General features: G+C 43.1%; 1 protein-coding gene across 1 annotated transcript in view; it reads left to right on the top strand.

Moving 5' to 3' along the window:
• LOC138283496 (multidrug and toxin extrusion protein 2-like) overlaps positions 1–24,663 on the top strand; it is a 401,042-nt gene that overhangs the window by 178,431 nt on the left and 197,948 nt on the right. The window lies entirely within an intron of this gene.

Below are 24,663 nucleotides of genomic sequence, written 5' to 3'. Positions count from 1 at the left end.
TGGGAAGAGGAGGCCAAAGACTGGGGCTGCTAATATCACAAAAACTAAATAAATAATGAAATAAACATAGCAACCTGTATATTGTTGAATATATCAGTACAGAGAGGAAAATACTGTATCACTTACAAAGTCTGGGCAATCAGTAACCAGTAATGAAGGTATGTGTATAGAACAAAAAGGGAAGGAAACTCCATAGAATTGACGAAAAACTTTTAAATTTATGTCAACCGCAGGTGTATAACACATCACAACAGAAAAAAGTTGTTTGCCGGGAATTATTCTCAAGCAAGGCATGTTTACTAAAAGGGTACAGTTAAACAAACCCCAAATGAAGCAGAAACCATATTTGTCCAGGTGTAGGGGCAGTAAAATCAATCGGGTAACTTAAAAGTCCCGTAGCAATAAAAAAAGACAGCCGGTCCACGTGCATTCCGGGATCCGGCAAATAAGAAGGGAGAATCCAGACTTACTTGTATGTTCAGCCGTCCGTGCGATTAGCACATACTCCGGCCTGTCCTTCCCGCATTGACGTCTACCTAGGTACCAGGTCGTTATTTAAACCCGGGCAGACGCGGGAACCTCTTACTTCCGGGAAAGATACGGCAGGAGATCAAAAACAGAAGGCGGCTCAACTAGAGCCGACTTCACCGAAACTACATGGGTCCTATCGGGTGCCATATTGAAGTACAGCAAACGCTGTAATAATTGAGAAAAAAAAGATAAGGGATATGGTAACAGATATTAGAAAGGTGAAATAATCATAAGAACTAATCTTATCCCACAATGGAAAAAATCTCAAACCCAAGTAATTACAGGAGGGGAGAAGCAAATCAATTTAAGAAATGTATGTCAACAAGTAAATTGACCAGAACAGTTCTAAGATAAGAGAACCGGATGGTCTAATACTCAAACAGTGTGAGAATAGGTACTAAACCAACATGGTAACAATAATAAAGGAGTACCATATTGCAACACTGGTGACTAGTAACTAGAGGATGTGGTCCCATGTGCAGCTAATGGGATTTACCAGAGAGGTAAGTCATTGAGAAAGGGAAATCAAAGGTATATCGTCATTCAGCCCAATGACATGAGTCTTAAGTCTGAATACCCAGCGTTGTTCCAGTCTGTACAAAGAAGGTACACTATCGGTTCCCAGCTTAGGGGCTTCCAAAACTGTCCATACGAGATCATCTGGAGTGTGTGGTGCAGATAAATAGTGAGCACATAGTTTAGTTGTCACACGCCCACATCTAATATTGCTCCTGTGTTCTCTGATCCTTGTCTTCACCGGTCTGGTTGTCATGCCAATATACCGTAGATTGCAGGGGCAAGTGATCATGTAGATGCAGTTTTTGGTGTTACAATTAGTATGTTTGGAGAGATGCCACTGTCCAAAGGGAGGTAGATCTAAAGATTTGACATGCCTGGTAGAAGAACAAACATTACATTGTCCACATGGGTAGTGGCCCTTCACAGGCGGAAGGTTCCAAATGGTCGTCTGAATGGTGTCCCTATTGTTAATGCGGGGAAGGGTATGTACCACCATATCTTTGATAATGTGGGTTCTTTTGAAGGCAAATAGTGGTTTCGGTATCAATTCTCCCCCGCTGTTTAGGATCGACCATCTATAGGTAATTTTTTTTTTATCTTATTGGATAAAGGGGTGAAGGTAGAAACACAGGTCATGCGCTTTTGTTGTGCCTTATTATTAGTCTGTAGGAGAGCCTCCCGATTATTGTTTTTGGCCCTTTTGCGGGCTTGACTAATGATACGGGATGGGTAGTGGCGTGCATGTAGTTTCAACGCCAAGTCTCCAGCTTGCGTCTCATAAACATTGGATGAACTCACATTACGCCTTAGTCGTAGAAATTGTCCAAAGGAAAGTTGCTCCCGTAGGGATTTAGGGTGATGACTATCAAATAGAAGCAGACTATTGCGATCCGTCGGTTTATGGTAGGTGCTCGTAGAAATTTTACCCTGATTGATATTAATCATGAGATCTAAAAAAGCTACCTGGATAGATGAAACTGTCGAGGTGAACTTCAAAGAAGGGTTGAGTGAATTTATCCATTCAGTGAATATGGGTACTTCAGATAAGAGGCCCTGCCACACAATCAGGATGTCGTCAATCTAACGACGCCAGAGTATAATGGAGTTGAAAAAAGGATTGGAGGTAGTAAGAATACATTGTTTCTCAAAACTGTACATGTAGAGGCAATCAAGACTAGGCGCAAAGGTACTGCCCATTGAAGTACCACGGACATTATGAAAGAGCTGTTCCTCGAATTGGAAAAAAATTCGGTCATAGCTAATCTTGCGCATTGCAATGATGAAAGGAACCGGGGAGGAAAAATTCCCAGGGGCTTCTTGTAGAGCTGTTTCTCCTACTTGCAATGTTGCTTCTTGTGGAATATTCGTGTACAGGGTTTCAACGTCAAGGGTAATCAAACATTGTACCTCCTCTGTGTTGTTGATGTTCTCAATCAAGTTCAAGACATCTTTGGTGTCCTGTCAATAGGTGGATGATCCTTTGACAAGTGGCTGAAAGAAGTGATCACAGAAGATGGATAATGGTTCCAATAAAGACCCCAAGCCAGAAACTATGGGGTGTCCTAGGGGAGGATGTGTCCCTTTATGGATTTTTGGTAAGCAATAAAAATATGGGACCCGGGGGTTAGAGGTATCCAGGAACGCAGCCTCTTTAGGGGAGATCCAGGAGTGATTCAGCACCTCCTCTATCATAGTCCTGATCTGGGTTTGTAGTCTCAGAATGGGGCCAATAGAGATGGAAACATAATATGAAGCATCACTCAGAAGGCGTAGACATTCTTGTCTATAGTCCACTGTATTCATTATGACGATAGCTCCACCCTTGTCGGCTTGCTTGATTACAATGCTCTCATCACTGGCTAGTGTCCTCAAAGCTTTCTTTTCAGGGGTAGATAAATTGATGAATGGCTGTTTTGGACGTAGATTGGAAATGTCCGATAACACCGCCTTCTCGAATGTGAGGACCTCACAAGGCATTGTTGTAGGGGGGGAACAAAGGTCGAGGGTTTACACAGACCAGAATCCTCAAGGGGTAGTTCCATGGGTCTGTTCTGGAAAAAGACTTGTAGACGAATTTTGTGAAAGAATTGAGATTGTTCGCATTTGAGTCTAAAGAAGTCTTCTGTAGGGGTCGGGACAAAGCCCAATCCCCGGTTCAGCACACGAGTCTCCTCATCAGAAAGTTGTCTTGAAGATAGATTCACCACTAGACTCTCTGAGGTAGATTTTTTCCTTGGCTCCTGGTTACCATCTGTGGCTCTTCTCTGGCCCATTGCACGTGTTTGTCTCTGCCTCTCCTTCTGCCTCTTCCTCTGCCCCGTCCGCAGCCTAAAAAAGGCATATGTGGCATTGGAGGCCGTGGCTGAAAAAAAGGGTATGGTGTCTGCCAGGGCATGGGATGGTTGGCTGGGAAAGGAAGGTAGTGTTAGTAAGGTTGAGGGGGATTCTCATCTGTGCTCCATCCATCAGAGGAGGAGCTATAGCTGTTATTGTGTTGTTTCTTAGACGAGGTCTGTGAGTCATCAGATGAGCGTGACTGGATATCCACTTCAAAATCTTCTTGGATATAGGGATAGACCTTTTCTTTACTGAACTTGTTGATATCTTTTTGCAGTTTAGAGATCTTTTGGTGAGTTAAAAACTCCTTAGTTTCATTTAGTTCAGAATTAATCTCAGCCAGGCGGCTTTTGAAAGCTGCCAGAGTGACAGTGGTTTTTAAAGTGCTCTCTAAAAGATTGATTTGTATGGTAATGGAATCGGCCAGACACCTGGACGTATTGATAATTAGAACTAGCCAGTCCTTTGTGCATTTCAAGGCTATCTGGGCCCAATCTGTTCTGAAAGCAAAGTCTTGGAGAAAAATTCTTGGCATATCAGATACAAGTAAGCCATTGGGGGCTATATTGGCTCATAGATACTCGGTCATTATAGTCCCGTGCATATTGGTCTTAATAAATTCACGTTTCAGTGTTGACAGCTTGTCCCAGTCTTCTTTCAGACTGCCTGAGGGTGCAGATCCATCATTATTCAGGATTGAAGGGGTTTGCAGAATTGCTGCTACCACATCTTCATCAAAACTCAGGCCTTGAAAATCCTCCATCATTGGGAGGAAGCAAGGTCGAAGTAAGCTACTCCAGAGGAGTTAAGGAAGTCCCACAGCACAGCTGCTGTACTTACACAATCTCAAAAGGAGGGACAGGGAGAGTTATGGTCCAGTGCACTATCTCCCAGCAGATAATCAATAACAAGTGGAGTGCACTGTTCCAGGAAAGACAGAGGGGTTATTTATTTACAGGGAACCCAAAGGTTTAGGACCAAGAGCCCTTACACACCCAGACGGGTGACATGCTTCATCATTGGTAGATGCTCCTCGTCAGACCGGCGCTGCATTGTCTGACGGGCTCCCCAATACGGGGGCTCTTTGCCGGAGATCTTTTGTACAGGTCACCTAGAAAGGGTGTCGAGAAAGACTTGCTTCAAACAACAGGAGATAGAAGATTAAAATTGGTTCTAAACCTCAATGTCTAGGTAATTTACTAACAGAAATCTGGGGTCTAGACCAAGATTAAAAACAACGAGAAAGTGTCCACGTGAGATATAATGCTCAACCACTTTCTGCAAATGAGTCAGGGCGAGAGAATTATCACTAGGCCTCTAGACTGGGGTCAACATGTTTCGCGTCTAGTGGTCCGAGGGGATCCAATGACGCTTCATCAGGACCAAAAAGAAAGGGCCTTCTCCTGAGAAAAAATGAAAACAACGCTGTAGGTTTCTATAAAAGGACAAAGAGAGATTAGGTTAATCTTCAAGTAACTTACATTGAAGCCTATTGTCCGTCCAGTCAGTTAAACATACGGTCACCCTGTAAACAAAATATTTAGATGAGGAGAAGGGTGTGTTAAAAATTCAAACATAACCGTGTTTAAAAAGTGCACACATGAATGTGGAGACCATCACGCACACACAAAAGAATTAAGGCTTACCATCCCGAATTTAGGACATGGCTCCCTGGGAAGAGGAGGCCTAAGACTGGGGCTGCTAATATCATAAAAATTAAATAAATAATGAAATAAACATAGCAACCTGTATATTGTTGAATGTATCAGTACAGAGAGGAAAATACTGTATCACGTACGAAGTCTGGGCAATCAGTAACCAATGTTGAAAGTATGTGTATAGAACAAAAAGGGAAGAAAACTCCCTAGAATTGTCGAAAAACTTTTAAATTTATGTCAACCGCAGGTGTATAACACATCACAACAGAAAAAAGTCGTTTGCTGGGAAGTGTTCTCAAGCAAGGCATGTTTAGTAAAAGGGTTTAGTTAAACAAACCCCAAACAAAGCAGAAACCATATTTGTCCAGGTGTAGGGACAGTAAAATGAATCGGGTAACTTAAAAATCCCGTAGCAATAAAAAAGAGACAGCCGGTCCACGTGCATTCCGGGATCCGGCAAATAAGAAGGGAGAATCCAGACTTACTTGTATGTTCAGCCGTCCGTGCGATTAGCACCTACCCCGGCCGTCCTTCCCGCATTGACGTCTGCCTAGGTACCAGGTCGTTATTTAAACCCGGGCAGACGCGGGAACCTCTTACTTCCGGGTAAGATACGGCAGGAGATCAAAAACAGAAGGCGACTCAAATAGAGCCGACTTCCTGGGGTAGTGACGTAAAAATAGAAAAAGGACCAAAACTACATGGCTCCTATTGGGTGCCATATTGAAGTACAGCAAACGCTGTAATAATTGAGAAAAAAAGATAAGGGATATGGTAACAGATATTAGAAAGGTGAAATAATCATAAGAACTAATCTTATCCCACAATGGAAAAAATCTCAAATCCAAGTAATTACAGGGGGGAGAAGCAAATCAATTTAGGAAATGTATGTCAACAAGTAAATTGACCAGAACAGTTCTAAGATAAGAGAACCGGATGGTCTAATACTCAAACAGTGTGAGAATAGGTACTAAACCAACATGGTAACATTAGTAAAGGAGTACCATATTGCAACACTGGTGACTAGTAACTAGAGGATGTGGTCCCATGTGTAGCTAATGGGATTTACCAGAGAGGTAAGTCATTGAGAAAGGGAAATCCAAGGTATATCGTCATTCAGCCCAATGACATGAGTCTTAAGTCTGAATACCCAGCGTTGTTCCAGTCTGTACAAAGAAGGCGCACTATAGGTTCCCAGCTTAGGGGCATCCAAAACTGTCCATACAAGATCATCTGGAGTGTGTGGTGCAGATAAATAGTGAGCACATAGTTTAGTTGTCACACTCCCACATCTAATATTGCTCCTGTGTTCGCTGATCCCTGTCTTCACTGGTCTGGTTGTCATGCCAATATACCGTAGATTGCAGGGGCAAGTGATCATGTAGATGCAGTTTTTGGTGTTACAATTAGTATGTTTGGAGAGATGCCACTGTCCAAAGGGAGGTAGATCTAAAGATTTGACATGCCTGCTAAAAGAACAAACACTACATTGTCCACATGGGTAGTGGCCCTTCACAGACGGAAGGTTCCAAAGGGTCGTTTGAATGGTGTCCCTATTGTTTATGCGGGGACGGGTATGTACCACCATATCTTTGATATTGTGGGTTCTTTTGAAGGCAAATAGTGGTTTCGGTATCAATTTTCCCCCGCTGTTTAGGATCGACCATCTAGAGGTGATTATTTTTTTTATCTGATTTGATAAAGGGGTGAAGGTAGAAACACAGGTCATGCGCTTTTGTTGTGCCTTATTATTAGTCTGTAGGAGAGCCTCCCGATTATTGTTTCTGGCCCTTTTGCGGGCTTGACTAATTATACGGGGTGGGTATTGGCGTGCATGTAGTTTCAACGCCAAGTCTCCAGCTTGCGTCTCAAAAACATTGGATGAACTCGCATTACGTCTTAGTCGTAGCAATTGTCCAAAGGGAAGATTCTCCCATAGGGATTTAGGGTGATGACTATCAAATAGAAGCAGACTATTGGGATCCGTCGGTTTATGATAGGTGCTCGCAGAAAGGTTACCCTGATTGATATTAATCATGAGATCTAAAAAGGCTACCTGGATAGATGAAACCGTCGAGGTGAACTTAAAAAAAGGGTTGAGTGAATTTATCCATTCAGTGAATATGGGTACTTCAGGTAGGAGGCCCTGCCACACAATCAGGATGTCATCAATGTAACGACGCCAGAGTATAATGGAGCTGAAAAAAGGATTGGAGGTAGTAAGAATAAATTGTTTCTCAAAACTGTACATGTAGAGGCAAGCAAGACTAGGCGCAAAGGTACTGCCCATTGAAGTACCACGGACTTGATGAAAGAGCTGTTCCTCGAATTGGAAAAATAAATTCCGTCATAGCTAATCTTGCGCATTGTATGGTGAAAGGAACCGTGGAGGAAAAATTCCCAGGGGCTTCTTGTAGAACTGTTTCTACTACTTGCAAAGTTGCTTCTTGTGAAATATTCATGTACAGAGCTTCAACCTCAAGGGTAATCAAACATTGTACCTCCTCTGTGTTGTTGATGTTCTCAATCAAGTTCAAGACATCTTTGGTGTCCTGTATATGGGTGGATGATCCTTTGACAAGTGGCTGAAACAAGTGATCACAGAAGATGGATAGTGGTTCCAATAAAGACCCCAAGCCAGAAACTATTGGGCGTCCTGGGGGAGGATGTGTCCCTTTATGGATTTTCGGTAAGCAATAAAAATATGGGACCCGGGGGTTAGAGGTATCCAAGAACGCAACCTCTTTAGGGGAGATCCAGGAGTGATTCAGCACCTCCTCTATCATAGTCCTGATCTGGGTTTGTAGTCTCGGAATGGGGCCAATAGAGATGGGAACATAATATGAAGCATCACTTAGAAGGCATAGACATTCTTGTCTATAGTCCACTGTATTCATTATGACTATAGCTCCACCCTTGTCGGCTTGCTTGATTACAATGCTCTCATCACTGGCTAGTGTCTTTAAAGCTTTCTTTTCAGGGGAAGATAAATTGATGAATGGCTGTTTTGGACGTAGATTGGAAATGTCCGAGAACACCGCCTTCACGAATGTGAGGACCTCACAAAGGCATTGTTGTAGGGGGGGAACAAAGGTCGAGGGTTTACGCAGACCAGAATCCTCAAGGGGTAGTTCCATGGGTCTGTTCTGGGAAAAGATATGTAGGCAAATTTTGCGAAAGAATTGAGATAGTTCACAATTGAGTCTAAAGAAGTCTTCTGTAGGGGTCAGGACAAAGCCCAATCCCCGGTTCAGCACACGAGTCTCCTCATCAGAAAGTTGTCTTGAAGATAGATTCATCACTAGACTCTCTGAGGTAGATTCCTTGGCTCCTGGTTACCATCTGTGGCTCTTCTCTGGTCCATTGCACATGTTTGCCTCTGCCTCTCCTTCTGCTTCTTCCTCATCCCCGTCCGCAGCCTAAAAAAGGCATATATGGCATTGGAGGCCGTGGCTGAAAAAAAGGGTATGGTGTCTGCCAGGGCATGGGATGGTTGGCTGGGAAAGGAGGGTAGTGTTAGTAAGGTTGAGGGGGATTCTCATCTGTGCTCCATCCATCAGAGGAGGAGCTATAGCTGTTATTGCGTTGTTTCCTAGACGAGGTCTGTGATTCATCAGATGAGCGTGACTGGATATCCACTTCAAAATCTTCTTGGATATAGGGATAGACCTTTTCTTTACTGAACTTGTTGATATCTTTTTGCAGTTTAGAGATCTTTTGGTGAGTTAAAAACTCCTTAGTTTCATTTAGTTCAGAATTAATCTCAGCCAGGCGGCTTTTGAAAGCTGCCAGAGTGACAGTGGTTTTTAAAGTGCTCTCTAAAAGATTGATTTGTATGGTAATGGAATCGGCCAGACACCTGGACGTATTGATAATTAGAACTAGCCAGTCCTTTGTGCATTTCAAGGCTATCTGGGCCCAATCTGTTCTGAAAGCAAAGTCTTGGAGAAAAATTCTTGGCATATCAGATACAAGTAAGCCATTGGGGGCTATATTGGCTCATAGATACTCGGTCATTATAGTCCCGTGCATATTGGTCTTAATAAATTCACGTTTCAGTGTTGACAGCTTGTCCCAGTCTTCTTTCAGACTGCCTGAGGGTGCAGATCCATCATTATTCAGGATTGAAGGGGTTTGCAGAATTGCTGCTACCACATCTTCATCAAAACTCAGGCCTTGAAAATCCTCCATCATTGGGAGGAAGCAAGGTCGAAGTAAGCTACTCCAGAGGAGTTAAGGAAGTCCCACAGCACAGCTGCTGTACTTACACAATCTCAAAAGGAGGGACAGGGAGAGTTATGGTCCAGTGCACTATCTCCCAGCAGATAATCAATAACAAGTGAGTGCACTGTTCCAGGAACGACAGAGGAGTTATTTATTTACAGGGAACCCAAAGGTTTAGGACCAAGAGCCCTTACACACCCAGACGGGTGTCATGCTTCATCATTGGTAGATGCTCCTCGTCAGACCGGCGCTGCATTGTCTGACGGGCTCCCCAATACGGGGGCTCTTTGCCAGAGATCTTTTGTACAGGTCGCCTAGAAAGGGTGTCGAGAAAGACTTGCTTCAAACAACAGGAGAGAGAAGATTAAAATTGGTTCTAAACCTCAATGTCTAGGTAATTTACTAACAGAAATCTGGGGTCTAGACCAAGATTAAAAACAACAAGAAAGTGTCCACGTGAGATATAATGCTCAACCACTTTCTGCAAATGAGTCAGGGCGAGAGAATTATCACTAGGCCTCTAGACTGGGGTCAACATGTTTCGCGTCTAGTGGTCCGAGGGGATCCAATGACGCTTCATCAGGACCAAAAAGAAAGGGCCTTCTCCTGAGAAAAAATGAAAAACAACCCTGTAGGTTTCTATAAAAGGACAAAGAGAGATTAGGTTAATCTTCAAGTAACTTACATTGAAGCCTATTGTCCGTCCAGTCAGTTAAACATACGGTCACCCTGTAAACAAAATATTTAGATGAGGAGAAGGGTGTGTTAAAAATTCAAACATAACCCGTGTTTAAAAAGTGCACACATGAATGTGGAGACCATCACGCACACACAAAAGAATTAAGGCTTACCATCCCGAATTTAGGACATGGCTCCCTGGGAAGAGGAGGCCTAAGACTGGGGCTGCTAATATCATAAAAATTAAATAAATAATGAAATAAACATAGCAACCTGTATATTGTTGAATGTATCAGTACAGAGAGGAAAATACTGTATCACGTACGAAGTCTGGGCAATCAGTAACCAATGTTGAAAGTATGTGTATAGAACAAAAAGGGAAGAAAACTCCCTAGAATTGTCGAAAAACTTTTAAATTTATGTCAACCGCAGGTGTATAACACATCACAACAGAAAAAAGTCGTTTGCTGGGAAGTGTTCTCAAGCAAGGCATGTTTAGTAAAAGGGTTTAGTTAAACAAACCCCAAACAAAGCAGAAACCATATTTGTCCAGGTGTAGGGACAGTAAAATGAATCGGGTAACTTAAAAATCCCGTAGCAATAAAAAGAGACAGCCGGTCCACGTGCATTCCGGGATCCGGCAAATAAGAAGGGAGAATCCAGACTTACTTGTATGTTCAGCCGTCCGTGCGATTAGCACCTACCCCGGCCGTCCTTCCCGCATTGACGTCTGCCTAGGTACCAGGTCGTTATTTAAACCCGGGCAGACGCGGGAACCTCTTACTTCCGGGTAAGATACGGCAGGAGATCAAAAACAGAAGGCGACTCAAATAGAGCCGACTTCCTGGGGTAGTGACGTAAAAATAGAAAAAGGACCAAAACTACATGGCTCCTATTGGGTGCCATATTGAAGTACAGCAAACGCTGTAATAATTGAGAAAAAAAGATAAGGGATATGGTAACAGATATTAGAAAGGTGAAATAATCATAAGAACTAATCTTATCCCACAATGGAAAAAATCTCAAATCCAAGTAATTACAGGGGGGAGAAGCAAATCAATTTAGGAAATGTATGTCAACAAGTAAATTGACCAGAACAGTTCTAAGATAAGAGAACCGGATGGTCTAATACTCAAACAGTGTGAGAATAGGTACTAAACCAACATGGTAACATTAGTAAAGGAGTACCATATTGCAACACTGGTGACTAGTAACTAGAGGATGTGGTCCCATGTGTAGCTAATGGGATTTACCAGAGAGGTAAGTCATTGAGAAAGGGAAATCCAAGGTATATCGTCATTCAGCCCAATGACATGAGTCTTAAGTCTGAATACCCAGCGTTGTTCCAGTCTGTACAAAGAAGGCGCACTATAGGTTCCCAGCTTAGGGGCATCCAAAACTGTCCATACAAGATCATCTGGAGTGTGTGGTGCAGATAAATAGTGAGCACATAGTTTAGTTGTCACACTCCCACATCTAATATTGCTCCTGTGTTCGCTGATCCCTGTCTTCACTGGTCTGGTTGTCATGCCAATATACCGTAGATTGCAGGGGCAAGTGATCATGTAGATGCAGTTTTTGGTGTTACAATTAGTATGTTTGGAGAGATGCCACTGTCCAAAGGGAGGTAGATCTAAAGATTTGACATGCCTGCTAAAAGAACAAACACTACATTGTCCACATGGGTAGTGGCCCTTCACAGACGGAAGGTTCCAAAGGGTCGTTTGAATGGTGTCCCTATTGTTTATGCGGGGACGGGTATGTACCACCATATCTTTGATATTGTGGGTTCTTTTGAAGGCAAATAGTGGTTTCGGTATCAATTTTCCCCCGCTGTTTAGGATCGACCATCTAGAGGTGATTATTTTTTTTATCTGATTTGATAAAGGGGTGAAGGTAGAAACACAGGTCATGCGCTTTTGTTGTGCCTTATTATTAGTCTGTAGGAGAGCCTCCCGATTATTGTTTCTGGCCCTTTTGCGGGCTTGACTAATTATACGGGGTGGGTATTGGCGTGCATGTAGTTTCAACGCCAAGTCTCCAGCTTGCGTCTCAAAAACATTGGATGAACTCGCATTACGTCTTAGTCGTAGCAATTGTCCAAAGGGAAGATTCTCCCATAGGGATTTAGGGTGATGACTATCAAATAGAAGCAGACTATTGGGATCCGTCGGTTTATGATAGGTGCTCGCAGAAAGGTTACCCTGATTGATATTAATCATGAGATCTAAAAAGGCTACCTGGATAGATGAAACCGTCGAGGTGAACTTAAAAAAAGGGTTGAGTGAATTTATCCATTCAGTGAATATGGGTACTTCAGGTAGGAGGCCCTGCCACACAATCAGGATGTCATCAATGTAACGACGCCAGAGTATAATGGAGCTGAAAAAAGGATTGGAGGTAGTAAGAATAAATTGTTTCTCAAAACTGTACATGTAGAGGCAAGCAAGACTAGGCGCAAAGGTACTGCCCATTGAAGTACCACGGACTTGATGAAAGAGCTGTTCCTCGAATTGGAAAAATAAATTCCGTCATAGCTAATCTTGCGCATTGTATGGTGAAAGGAACCGTGGAGGAAAAATTCCCAGGGGCTTCTTGTAGAACTGTTTCTACTACTTGCAAAGTTGCTTCTTGTGAAATATTCATGTACAGAGCTTCAACCTCAAGGGTAATCAAACATTGTACCTCCTCTGTGTTGTTGATGTTCTCAATCAAGTTCAAGACATCTTTGGTGTCCTGTATATGGGTGGATGATCCTTTGACAAGTGGCTGAAACAAGTGATCACAGAAGATGGATAGTGGTTCCAATAAAGACCCCAAGCCAGAAACTATTGGGCGTCCTGGGGGAGGATGTGTCCCTTTATGGATTTTCGGTAAGCAATAAAAATATGGGACCCGGGGGTTAGAGGTATCCAAGAACGCAACCTCTTTAGGGGAGATCCAGGAGTGATTCAGCACCTCCTCTATCATAGTCCTGATCTGGGTTTGTAGTCTCGGAATGGGGCCAATAGAGATGGGAACATAATATGAAGCATCACTTAGAAGGCATAGACATTCTTGTCTATAGTCCACTGTATTCATTATGACTATAGCTCCACCCTTGTCGGCTTGCTTGATTACAATGCTCTCATCACTGGCTAGTGTCTTTAAAGCTTTCTTTTCAGGGGAAGATAAATTGATGAATGGCTGTTTTGGACGTAGATTGGAAATGTCCGAGAACACCGCCTTCACGAATGTGAGGACCTCACAAAGGCATTGTTGTAGGGGGGGAACAAAGGTCGAGGGTTTACGCAGACCAGAATCCTCAAGGGGTAGTTCCATGGGTCTGTTCTGGGAAAAGATATGTAGGCAAATTTTGCGAAAGAATTGAGATAGTTCACAATTGAGTCTAAAGAAGTCTTCTGTAGGGGTCAGGACAAAGCCCAATCCCCGGTTCAGCACACGAGTCTCCTCATCAGAAAGTTGTCTTGAAGATAGATTCATCACTAGACTCTCTGAGGTAGATTCCTTGGCTCCTGGTTACCATCTGTGGCTCTTCTCTGGTCCATTGCACATGTTTGCCTCTGCCTCTCCTTCTGCTTCTTCCTCATCCCCGTCCGCAGCCTAAAAAAGGCATATATGGCATTGGAGGCCGTGGCTGAAAAAAAGGGTATGGTGTCTGCCAGGGCATGGGATGGTTGGCTGGGAAAGGAGGGTAGTGTTAGTAAGGTTGAGGGGGATTCTCATCTGTGCTCCATCCATCAGAGGAGGAGCTATAGCTGTTATTGCGTTGTTTCCTAGACGAGGTCTGTGATTCATCAGATGAGCGTGACTGGATATCCACTTCAAAATCTTCTTGGATATAGGGATAGACCTTTTCTTTACTGAACTTGTTGATATCTTTTTGCAGTTTAGAGATCTTTTGGTGAGTTAAAAACTCCTTAGTTTCATTTAGTTCAGAATTAATCTAAGCCAGGCGGCTTTTGAAAGCTGCCAGAGTGACAGTGGTTTTTAAAGTGCTCTCTAAAAGATTGATTTGTATGGTAATGGAATCGGCCAGACACCTGGACGTATTGATAATTAGAACTAGCCAGTCCTTTGTGCATTTCAAGGCTATCTGGGCCCAATCTGTTCTGAAAGCAAAGTCTTGGAGAAAAATTCTTGGCATATCAGATACAAGTAAGCCATTGGGGGCTATATTGGCTCATAGATACTCGGTCATTATAGTCCCGTGCATATTGGTCTTAATAAATTCACGTTTCAGTGTTGACAGCTTGTCCCAGTCTTCTTTCAGACTGCCTGAGGGTGCAGATCCATCATTATTCAGGATTGAAGGGGTTTGCAGAATTGCTGCTACCACATCTTCATCAAAACTCAGGCCTTGAAAATCCTCCATCATTGGGAGGAAGCAAGGTCGAAGTAAGCTACTCCAGAGGAGTTAAGGAAGTCCCACAGCACAGCTGCTGTACTTACACAATCTCAAAAGGAGGGACAGGGAGAGTTATGGTCCAGTGCACTATCTCCCAGCAGATAATCAATAACAAGTGAGTGCACTGTTCCAGGAACGACAGAGGAGTTATTTATTTACAGGGAACCCAAAGGTTTAGGACCAAGAGCCCTTACACACCCAGACGGGTGTCATGCTTCATCATTGGTAGATGCTCCTCGTCAGACCGGCGCTGCATTGTCTGACGGGCTCCCCAATACGGGGGCTCTTTGCCAGAGATCTTTTGTACAGGTCGCCTAGAAAGGGTGTCGAGAAAGACTTGCTTCAAACAACAGGAGAGAGAAGATTAAAATTGGTTCTAAACCTCAATGTCTAGGTAATTTACTAACAGAAATCTGGGGTCTAGACCAAGATTAAAAACAACGAGAAAGTGTCCACGTGAGATATAATGCTCAACCACTTTCTGCAAATGAGTCAGGGCGAGAGAATTATCACTAGGCCTCTAGACTGGGGTCAACATGTTTCGCGTCTAGTGGTCCGAGGGGATCCAATGACGCTTCATCAGGACCAAAAAGAAAGGGCCTTCTCCTGAGAAAAAATGAAAAACAACCCTGAAGGTTTCTATAAAAGGACAAAGAGAGATTAGGTTAATCTTCAAGTAACTTACATTGAAGCCTATTGTCCGTCCGGTCAGTTAAACATACGGTCACCCTGTAAGCAAAATATTTAGATGAGGAGAAGGGTGTGTTAAAAATTCAAACATAACCCGTGTTTAAAAAGTGCACACATGAATGTGGAGACCATCACGCACACACAAAAGAATTAAGGTTTACCATCCCGAATTTAGGACATGGCTCCCTGGGAAGAGGAGGCCTAAGACTGGGGCTGCTAATATCATAAAAATGAAATAAATAATGAAATAAACATAGCAACCTGTATATTGTTGAATGTATCAGTACAGAGAGGAAAATACTGTATCACGTACGAAGTCTGGGCAATCAGTAACCAATGTTGAAGGTATGTGTATAGAACAAAAAGGGAAGAAAACTCCCTAGAATTGTCGAAAAACTTTTAAATTTATGTCAACCGCAGGTGTATAACACATCACAACAGAAAAAAGTCGTTTGCTGGGAAGTGTTCTCAAGCAAGGCATGTTTAGTAAAAGGGTTTAGTTAAACAAACCCTAAACAAAGCAGAAACCATATTTGTCCAGGTGTAGGGACAGTAAAATGAATCGGGTAACTTAAAAATCCCGTAGCAATAAAAAGAGACAGCCGGTCCACGTCCATTCCGGGATCCGGCAAATAAGAAGGGAGAATCCAGACTTACTTGAATGCTCAGCCGTCCGTGCGATTAGCACCTACCCCGGCCGTCCATCCCGCATTGACGTCTGCCTAGGTACCAGGTCGGTATTTAAACCCGGGCAGATGCGGGAACCTCTTACTTCCGGGTAAGATACGGCAGGAGATCAAAAACAGAAGGCGACTCAACTAGAGCCGACTTCCTGGGGTAGTGACGTAAAAATAGAAAAAGGACCAAAACTACATGGCTCCTATTGGGTGCCATATTGAAGTACAGCAAACGCTGTAATAATTGAGAAAAAAAGATAAGGGATATGGTAACAGATATTAGAAAGGTGAAATAATCATAAGAACTAATCTTATCCCACAATGGAAAAAATCTCAAATCCAAGTAATTACAGGGGGGAGAAGCAAATCAATTTAAGAAATGTATGTCAACAAGTAAATTGACCAGAACATTTCTAAGATAAGAGAACAGGATGGTCTAATACTCAAACAGTGTGAGAATAGGTACTAAACCAACATGGTAACATTAGTAAAGGAGTACCATATTGCAACACTGGTGACTAGTAACTAGAGGATGTGGTCCCATGTGTAGCTAATGGGATTTACCAGAGAGGTAAGTCATTGAGAAAGGGAAATCCAAGGTATATCGTCATTCAGCCCGATGACATGAGTCTTAAGTCTGAATACCCAGCGTTGTTCCAGTCTGTACAAAGAAGGCGCACTATAGGTTCCCAGCTTAGGGGCATCCAAAACTGTCCATACAAGATCATCTGGAGTGTGTGGTGCAGATAAATAGTGAGCACATAGTTTAGTTGTCACACTCCCACATCTAATATTGCTCCTGTGTTCGCTGATCCTTGTCTTCACTGGTCTAGTTGTCATGCCAATATACCGTAGATTGCAGGGGCAAGTGATCATGTAGATGCAGTTTTTGGTGTTACAATTAGTATGTTTGGAGAGATGCCACTGTCCAAAGGGAGGTAGATCTAAAGATTTGACATGCCTGCTAAAAGAACAAACACTACATTGTCCACATGGGTAGTGGCCCTTCACAGACGGAAGGTTCCAAAGGGTCGTTTGAATGGTGTCCCTATTGTTTATGCGGGGACGGGTATGTACCACCATATCTTTGATATTGTGGGTTCTTTTGAAGGCAAATAGTGGTTTCGGTATCAATTTTCCCCCGCTGTTTAGGATCGACCATCTAGAGGTGATTATTTTTTTAATCTGATTTGATAAAGGGGTGAAGGTAGAAACACAGGTCATGCGCTTTTGTTGTGCCTTATTATTAGTCTGTAGGAGAGCCTCCCGATTATTGTTTCTGGCCCTTTTGCAGGCTTGACTAATTATACGGGGTGGGTATTGGCGTGCATGTAGTTTCAACGCCAAGTCTCCAGCTTGCGTCTCAAAAACATTGGATGAACTCGCATTACGTCTTAGTCGTAGCAATTGTCCAAAGGGAAGATTCTCCCATAGGGATTTAGGGTGATGACTATCAAATAGAAGCAGACTATTGCGATCCGTCGGTTTATGATAGGTGCTCGCAGAAAGGTTACCCTGATTGATATTAATCATGAGATCTAAAAAGGCTACCTGGATAGATGAAACCGTTGAGGTGAACTTAAAAAAAGGGTTGAGTGAATTTATCCATTCAGTGAATATGGGTACTTCAGATAGGAGGCCCTGCCACACAATCAGGATGTCATCAATGTAACGACGCCAGAGTATAATGGAGTTGAAAAAAGGATTGGAGGTAGTAAGAATAAATTGTTTCTCAAAACTGTACATGTAGAGGCAAGCAAGACTAGGCGCAAAGGTACTGCCCATTGAAGTACCACGGACTTGATGAAAGAGCTGTTCCTCGAATTGGAAAAATAAATTCCGTCATAGCTAATCTTGCGCATTGTATGGTGAAAGGAACCGGGGAGGAAAAATTCCCAGGGGCTTCTTGTAGAACTGTTTCTACTACTTGCAAAGTTGCTTCTTGTGAAATATTCATGTACAGAGCTTCAACCTCAAGGGTAATCAAACATTGTACCTCCTCTGTGTTGTTGATGTTCTCAATCAAGTTCAAGACATCTTTGGTGTCCTGTATATGGGTGGATGATCCTTTGACAAGTGGCTGAAAGAAGTGATCACAGAAGATGGATAGTGTTTCCAATAAAGAACCCAAGCCAGAAACTATTGGGCGTCCTTGGGGAGGATGTGTCCCTTTATGGATTTTCGGTAAGCAATAAAAATATGGGACCCGGGGGTTAGAGGTATCCAAGAACGCAACCTCTTTAGGGGAGATCCAGGAGTGATTCAGCACCTCCTCTATCATAGTCCTGATCTGGGTTTGTAGTCTCGGAATGGGGCCAATAGAGATGGGAACATAATATGAAGCATCACTCAGAAGGCGTAGACATTCTTGTCTATAGTCCACTGTATTCATTATGACGATAGCTCCACCCTTGACGGCTTGCTTGATTACAATGCTCTCATCACTGGCTAGTGTCCTCAAAGCTTTCTTTTCAGGGGTAGATAAATTGATGAATGGCTGTTTTGGACGTAGATTGGAAATGTCCGATAACACCGCCTTCTCGAATGTGAGGACCTCACAAGGCATTGTTGTAGGGGGGGAACAAACGTCGAGGGTTTACACAGACCAGAATCCTCAAGGGGTAGTTCCATGGGTCTGTTCTGGAAAAAGACTTGTAGGCGAATTTTGTGAAAGAATTGAGATTGTTCACATTTGAGTCTAAAGAAGTCTTCTGTAGGGGTCGGGACAAAGCCCAATCCCCGGTTCAGCACACGAGTCTCCTCATCAGAAAGTTGTCTTGAAGATAGATTCACCACTAGACTCTCTGAGGTAGATTTTTTCCTTGGCTCCTGGTTACCATCTGTGGCTCTTCTCTTGCCCATTGCACGTGTTTGTCTCTGCCTCTCCTTCTGCCTCTTCCTCTGCCCCGTCCGCAGCCTAAAAAAGTCATATATGGCATTGGAGGCCGTGGCTGAAAAAAAGGGTATGGTGTCTGCCAGGGCATGGGATGGTTGGCTGGGAAAGGAGGGTAGTGTTAGTAAGGTTGAGGGGGATTCTCATCTGTGCTCCATCCATCAGAGGAGGAGCTATAGCTGTTATTGTGTTGTTTCTTAGACGAGGTCTGTGAGTCATCAGATGAGCGTGACTGGATATCCACTTCAAAATCTTCTTGGAAATAGGGATAGACCTTTTCTTTACTGAACTTGTTGATATCTTTTTGCAGTTTAGAGATCTTTTGGTGAGTTAAAAACTCCTTAGTTTCATTTAGTTCAGAATTAATCTCAGCCAGGCGGCTTTTGAAAGCTGCCAGAGTGACAGTGGTTTTTAAAGTGCTCTCTAAAAGATTGATTTGTATGGTAATGGAATCGGCCAGACACCTGGACGTATTGATAATTAGAACTAGCCAGTCCTTTGTGCATTTCAAGGCTATCTGGGCCCAATCTGTTCTGAAAGCAAAGTCTTGGAGAAAAATTCTTGGCATATCAGATACAAGTAAGCCATTGGGGGCTATATTGGCTCATAGATACTCGGTCATTATAGTCCCGTGCATATTGGTCTTAATAAATTCACGTTTCAGTGTTGACAGCTTGTCCCAGTCTTCTTTCAGACTGCCTGAGGGTGCAGATCCATCATTATTCAGGATTGAAGGGGTTTGCAGAATTGCTGCTACCACATCTTCATCAAAACTCAGGCCTTGAAAATCCTCCATCATTGGGAGGAAGCAAGGTCGAAGTAAGCTACTCCAGAGGAGTTAAGGAAGTCCCACAGCACAGCTGCTGTACTTACACAATCTCAAAAGGAGGGACAGGGAGAGTTATGGTCCAGTGCACTATCTCCCAGCAGATAATCAATAACAAGTGGAGTGCACTGTTCCAGGAAAGACAGAGGGGTTATTTATTTACAGGGAACCCAAAGGTTTAGGACCAAGAGTCCTTACACACCCAGACGGGTGTCATGCTTCATCATTGGGAGATGCTCCTCGTCAGACCGGCGCTGCATTGTCTGACGGGCTTCCCAATACGGGGGCTCTTTGCCGGAGATCTTTTGTACAGGTCGCCTAGAAAGGGTGTCGAGAAAGACTTGCTTCAAACAACAGGAGAGAGAAGATTAAAATTGGTTCTAAACCTCAATGTCTAGGTAATTTACTAACAGAAATCTGGGGTCTAGACCAAGATTAAAAACAACGAGAAAGTGTCCACGTGAGATATAATGCTCAACCACTTTCTGCAAATGAGTCAGGGCGAGAGAATTATCACTAGGCCTCTAGACTGGGGTCAACATGTTTCGCGTCTAGTGGTCCGAGGGGATCCAATGACGCTTCATCAGGACCAAAAAGAAAGGGCCTTCTCCTGAGAAAAAATGAAAAACAACCCTGTAGGTTTCTATAAAAGGACAAAGAGAGATTAGGTTAATCTTCAAGTAACTTACATTGAAGCCTATTGTCCGTCCGGTCAGTTAAACATACGGTCACCCTGTAAGCAAAATATTTAGATGAGGAGAAGGGTGTGTTAAAAATTCAAACATAACCCGTGTTTAAAAAGTACACACATGAATGTGGAGACCATCACGCACACACAAAAGAATTAAGGTTTACCATCCCGAATTTAGGACATGGCTCCCTGGGAAGAGGAGGCCTAAGACTGGGGCTGCTAATATCATAAAAATGAAATAAATAATGAAATAAACATAGCAACCTGTATATTGTTGAATGTATCAGTACAGAGAGGAAAATACTGTATCACGTACGAAGTCTGGGCAATCAGTAACCAATGTTGAAGGTATGTGTATAGAACAAAAAGGGAAGAAAACTCCCTAGAATTGTCGAAAAACTTTTAAATTTATGTCAACCGCAGGTGTATAACACATCACAACAGAAAAAAGTTGTTTGCTGGGAAGTGTTCTCAAGCAAGGCATGTTGAGTAAAAGGGTTTAGTTAAACAAACCCCTAACAAAGCAGAAACCATATTTGTCCAGGTGTAGGGACAGTAAAATGAATCGGGTAACTTAAAAATCCCGTAGCAATAAAAAGAGACAGCCGATCCACGTGCATTCCGGGATCCGGCAAATAAGAAGGGAGAATCCAGACTTACTTGTATGTTCAGCCGTCCGTGCGATTAGCACCTACCCCGGCCGTCCTTCCCGCATTGACGTCTGCCTAGGTACCAGGTCGTTATTTAAACCCGGGCAGACGCGGGAACCTCTTACTTCCGGGTAAGATATGGCAGGAGATCAAAAACAGAAGGCGACTCAACTAGAGCCGACTTCCTGGGGTAGTGACGTAAAAATAGAAAAAGGACCAAAACTACATGGCTCCTATTGGGTGCCATATTGAAGTACAGCAAACGCTGTAATAATTGAGAAAAAAAGATAAGGGATATGGTAACAGATATTAGAAAGGTGAAATAATCATAAGAACTAATCTTATCCCACAATGGAAAAAATCTCAAATCCAAGTCATTACAGGGGGGAGAAGCAAATCAATTTAAGAAATGTATGTCAACAAGTAAATTGACCAGAACAGTTCTAAGATAAGAGAACCGGATGGTCTAATACTCAAACAGTGTGAGAATAGGTACTAAACCAACATGGTAACATTAGTAAAGGAGTACCATATTGCAACACTGGTGACTAGTAACTAGAGGATGTGGTCCCATGTGTAGCTAATGGGATTTACCAGAGAGGTAAGTCATTGAGAAAGGGAAATCCAAGGTATATCATCATTCAGCCCAATGACATGAGTCTTAAGTCTGAATACCCAGAATTGTTCCAGTCTGTACAAAGAAGGCGCACTATAGGTTCCCAGCTTAGGGGCATCCAAAACTGTCCATACGAGATCATCTGGAGTGTGTGGTGCAGATAAATAGTGAGCACATAGTTTAGTTGTCACACTCCCACATCTAATATTGCTCCTGTGTTCGCTGATCCTTGTCTTCACTGGTCTGGTTGTCATGCCAATATACCGTAGATTGCAGGGGCAAGTGATCATGTAGATGCAGTTTTTGGTGTTACAATTAGTATGTTTGGAGAGATGCCACTGTCCAAAGGGAGGTAGATCTAAAGATTTTACATGCCTGCTAAAAGAACAAACACTACATTGTCCACATGGGTAGTGGCCCTTCACAGACGGAAGGTTCCAAAGGGTCGTTTGAATGGTGTCCCTATTGTTTATGCGGGGACGGGTATGTACCACCATATCTTTGATATTGTGGGTTCTTTTGAAGGCAAATAGTGGTTTCGGTATCAATTTTCCCCCGCTGTTTAGGATCGACCATCTAGAGGTGAATATTTTTTTAATCTGATTTGATAAAGGGGTGAAGGTAGAAACACAGGTCATGCGCTTTTGTTGTGCCTTATTATTAGTATGTAGGAGAGCCTCCCGATTATTGTTTCTGGCCCTTTTGCAGGCTTGATTAATTATACGGGGTGGGTATTGGCGTTCATGTAGTTTCAACGCCAAGTCTCCAGCTTGCGTCTCAAAAACATTGGATGAACTTGCATTATGTCTTAGTCGTAGCAATTGTCCAAAGGGAAGATTCTCCCATAGGGATTTAGGGTGATGACTATCAAATAGAAGCAGACTATTGCGATCCGTCGGTTTATGATAGGTGCTCGCAGAAAGGTTACCCTGATTGATATTAATCATGAGATCTAAAAAGGCTACCTGGATAGATGAAACCGTCGAGGTGAACTTAAAAAAAGGGTTGAGTGAATTTATCCATTCAGTGAATATGGGTACTTCAGATAGGAGGCCCTGCCACACAATCAGGATGTCATCAATGTAACGACGCCAGAGTATAATGGAGTTGAAAAAAGGATTGGAGGTAGTAAGAATAAATTGTTTCTCAAAACTGTACATGTAGAGGCAAGCAAGACTAGGCGCAAAGGTACTGCCCATTGAAGTACCATGGACTTGATGAAAGAGCTGTTCCTCGAATTGGAAAAATAAATTCCGTCATAGCTAATCTTGCGCATTGTATGGTGAAAGGAACCGGGGAGGAAAAATTCCCAGGGGCTTCTTGTAGAACTGTTTCTACTACTTGCAAAGTTGCTTCTTGTGAAATATTCATGTACAGAGCTTCAACCTCAAGGGTAATCAAACATTGTACCTCCTCTGTGTTGTTGATGTTCTCAATCAAGTTCATGACATCTTTGGTGTCCTGTATATGGGTGGATGATCCTTTGACAAGTGGCTGAAAGAAGTGATCACAGAAGATGGATAGTGGTTCCAATAAAGACCCCAAGCCAGAAACTATTGGGCGTCCTGGGGGAGGATGTGTCCCTTTATGGATTTTCGGTAAGCAATAAAAATATGGGACCCGGGGGTTAGAGGTATCCAAGAACGCAACCTCTTTAGGGGAGATCCAGGAGTGATTCAGCACCTCCTCTATCATAGTCCTGATCTGGGTTTGTAGTCTCGGAATGGGGCCAATAGAGATGGGAACATAATATGAAGCATCACTCAGAAGGCGTAGACATTCTTGTCTATAGTCCACTGTATTCATTATGACTATAGCTCCACCCTTGTCGGCTTGCTTGATTACAATGCTCTCATCACTGGCTAGTGTCTTTAAAGCTTTCTTTTCAGGGGTAGATAAATTGATGAATGGCTGTTTTGGACGTAGATTGGAAATGTCCGATAACACCACCTTCACGAATGTGAGGACCTCACAAGGCATTGTTGTAGGGGGGGAACAAAGGTCGAGGGTTTACGCAGACCAGAATCCTCAAGGGGTAGTTCCATGGGTCTGTTCTGGGAAAAGATATGTAGGCAAATTTTGCGAAAGAATTGAGATAGTTCACAATTGAGTCTAAAGAAGTCTTCTGTAGGGGTCGGGACAAAGCCCAATCCCCGGTTCAGCACACGAGTCTCCTCATCAGAAAGTTGTCTTGAAGATAGATTCATAACTAGACTCTCTGAGGTAGATTCCTTGGCTCCTGGTTACCATCTGTGGCTCTTCTCTGGTCCATTGCACATGTTTGCCTCTGCCTCTCCTTCTGCTTCTTCCTCATCCCCATCCGCGGCCTAAAAAAGGCATATATGGCATTGGAGGCAGTGGCTGAAAAAAAGGGTATAGTGTCTGCCAGGGCATGGGATGGTTGGCTGGGAAAGGAGGGTAGTGGTAGTAAGGTTGAGGGGGATTCTCATCTGTGCTCCATCCATCAGAGGAGGAGCTATAGCTGTTATTGCGTTGTTTCCTAGACGAGGTCTGTGAGTCATCAGATGAGCGTGACTGGATATCCACTTCAAAATCTTCTTGGATATAGGGATAGACCTTTTCTTTACTGAACTTGTTGGTATCATTTTGCAGTTTGGAGATCTTTTGGTGAGTTAAAAACTCCTTAGTTTCATTTAGTTCAGTGTTAATCTCAGCCAGGCGGCTTTTGAAAGCTGCCAGAGTGACAGTGGTTTTTAAAGTGCTCTCTAAAAGATTGATTTGTATGGTAATGGAATCGGCCAGACGCCTGGACGTATTGATAATTAGAACTAGCCAGTCCCTGGTGCATTTCCAGGCTATCTGGGCCCAATCTTTTCTGAAAGCAGTGTCTTGGAGAAAAATTCTTGGCATATTACATACAAGTAAGCCGTTGGGGGCTATATTGGCTTGTAGATACTTGGTCATTATAGTCCCGTACATAATGGTCTTAATCAATTCACGTTTCAGTGTTGACAGCTTGTCCCAGTCTTCTTTCAGACTGCCTGAGGGTGCAGATCCATCATTATTCAGGATTGAAGGGGTTTGCAGAATTGCTGCTACCTCATCTTCATCAAAACTCAGGCCTTGAAAATCCTCCATCATTGGGAAGAAGCAAGGTCGAAGTAAGCTACTCCAGAGGAGTTAAGGAAGTCCCACAGCACAGCTGTTGTACTTACACAATCTCAAAAGGAGGGACAGGGAGAGTTATGGTCCAGTGCACTATCTCCCAGCAGATAATCAATACCAAGTGTAGTGCACTGTTCCA

This window comes from Pleurodeles waltl, chromosome 3_1 (assembly GCF_031143425.1).
Source record: "Pleurodeles waltl isolate 20211129_DDA chromosome 3_1, aPleWal1.hap1.20221129, whole genome shotgun sequence".
Classification (NCBI taxonomy): domain Eukaryota; kingdom Metazoa; phylum Chordata; class Amphibia; order Caudata; family Salamandridae; genus Pleurodeles; species Pleurodeles waltl.
Note: the sequence above shows the minus strand (reverse complement) of the source record. Positions and strands in the feature narration are given on the sequence as shown.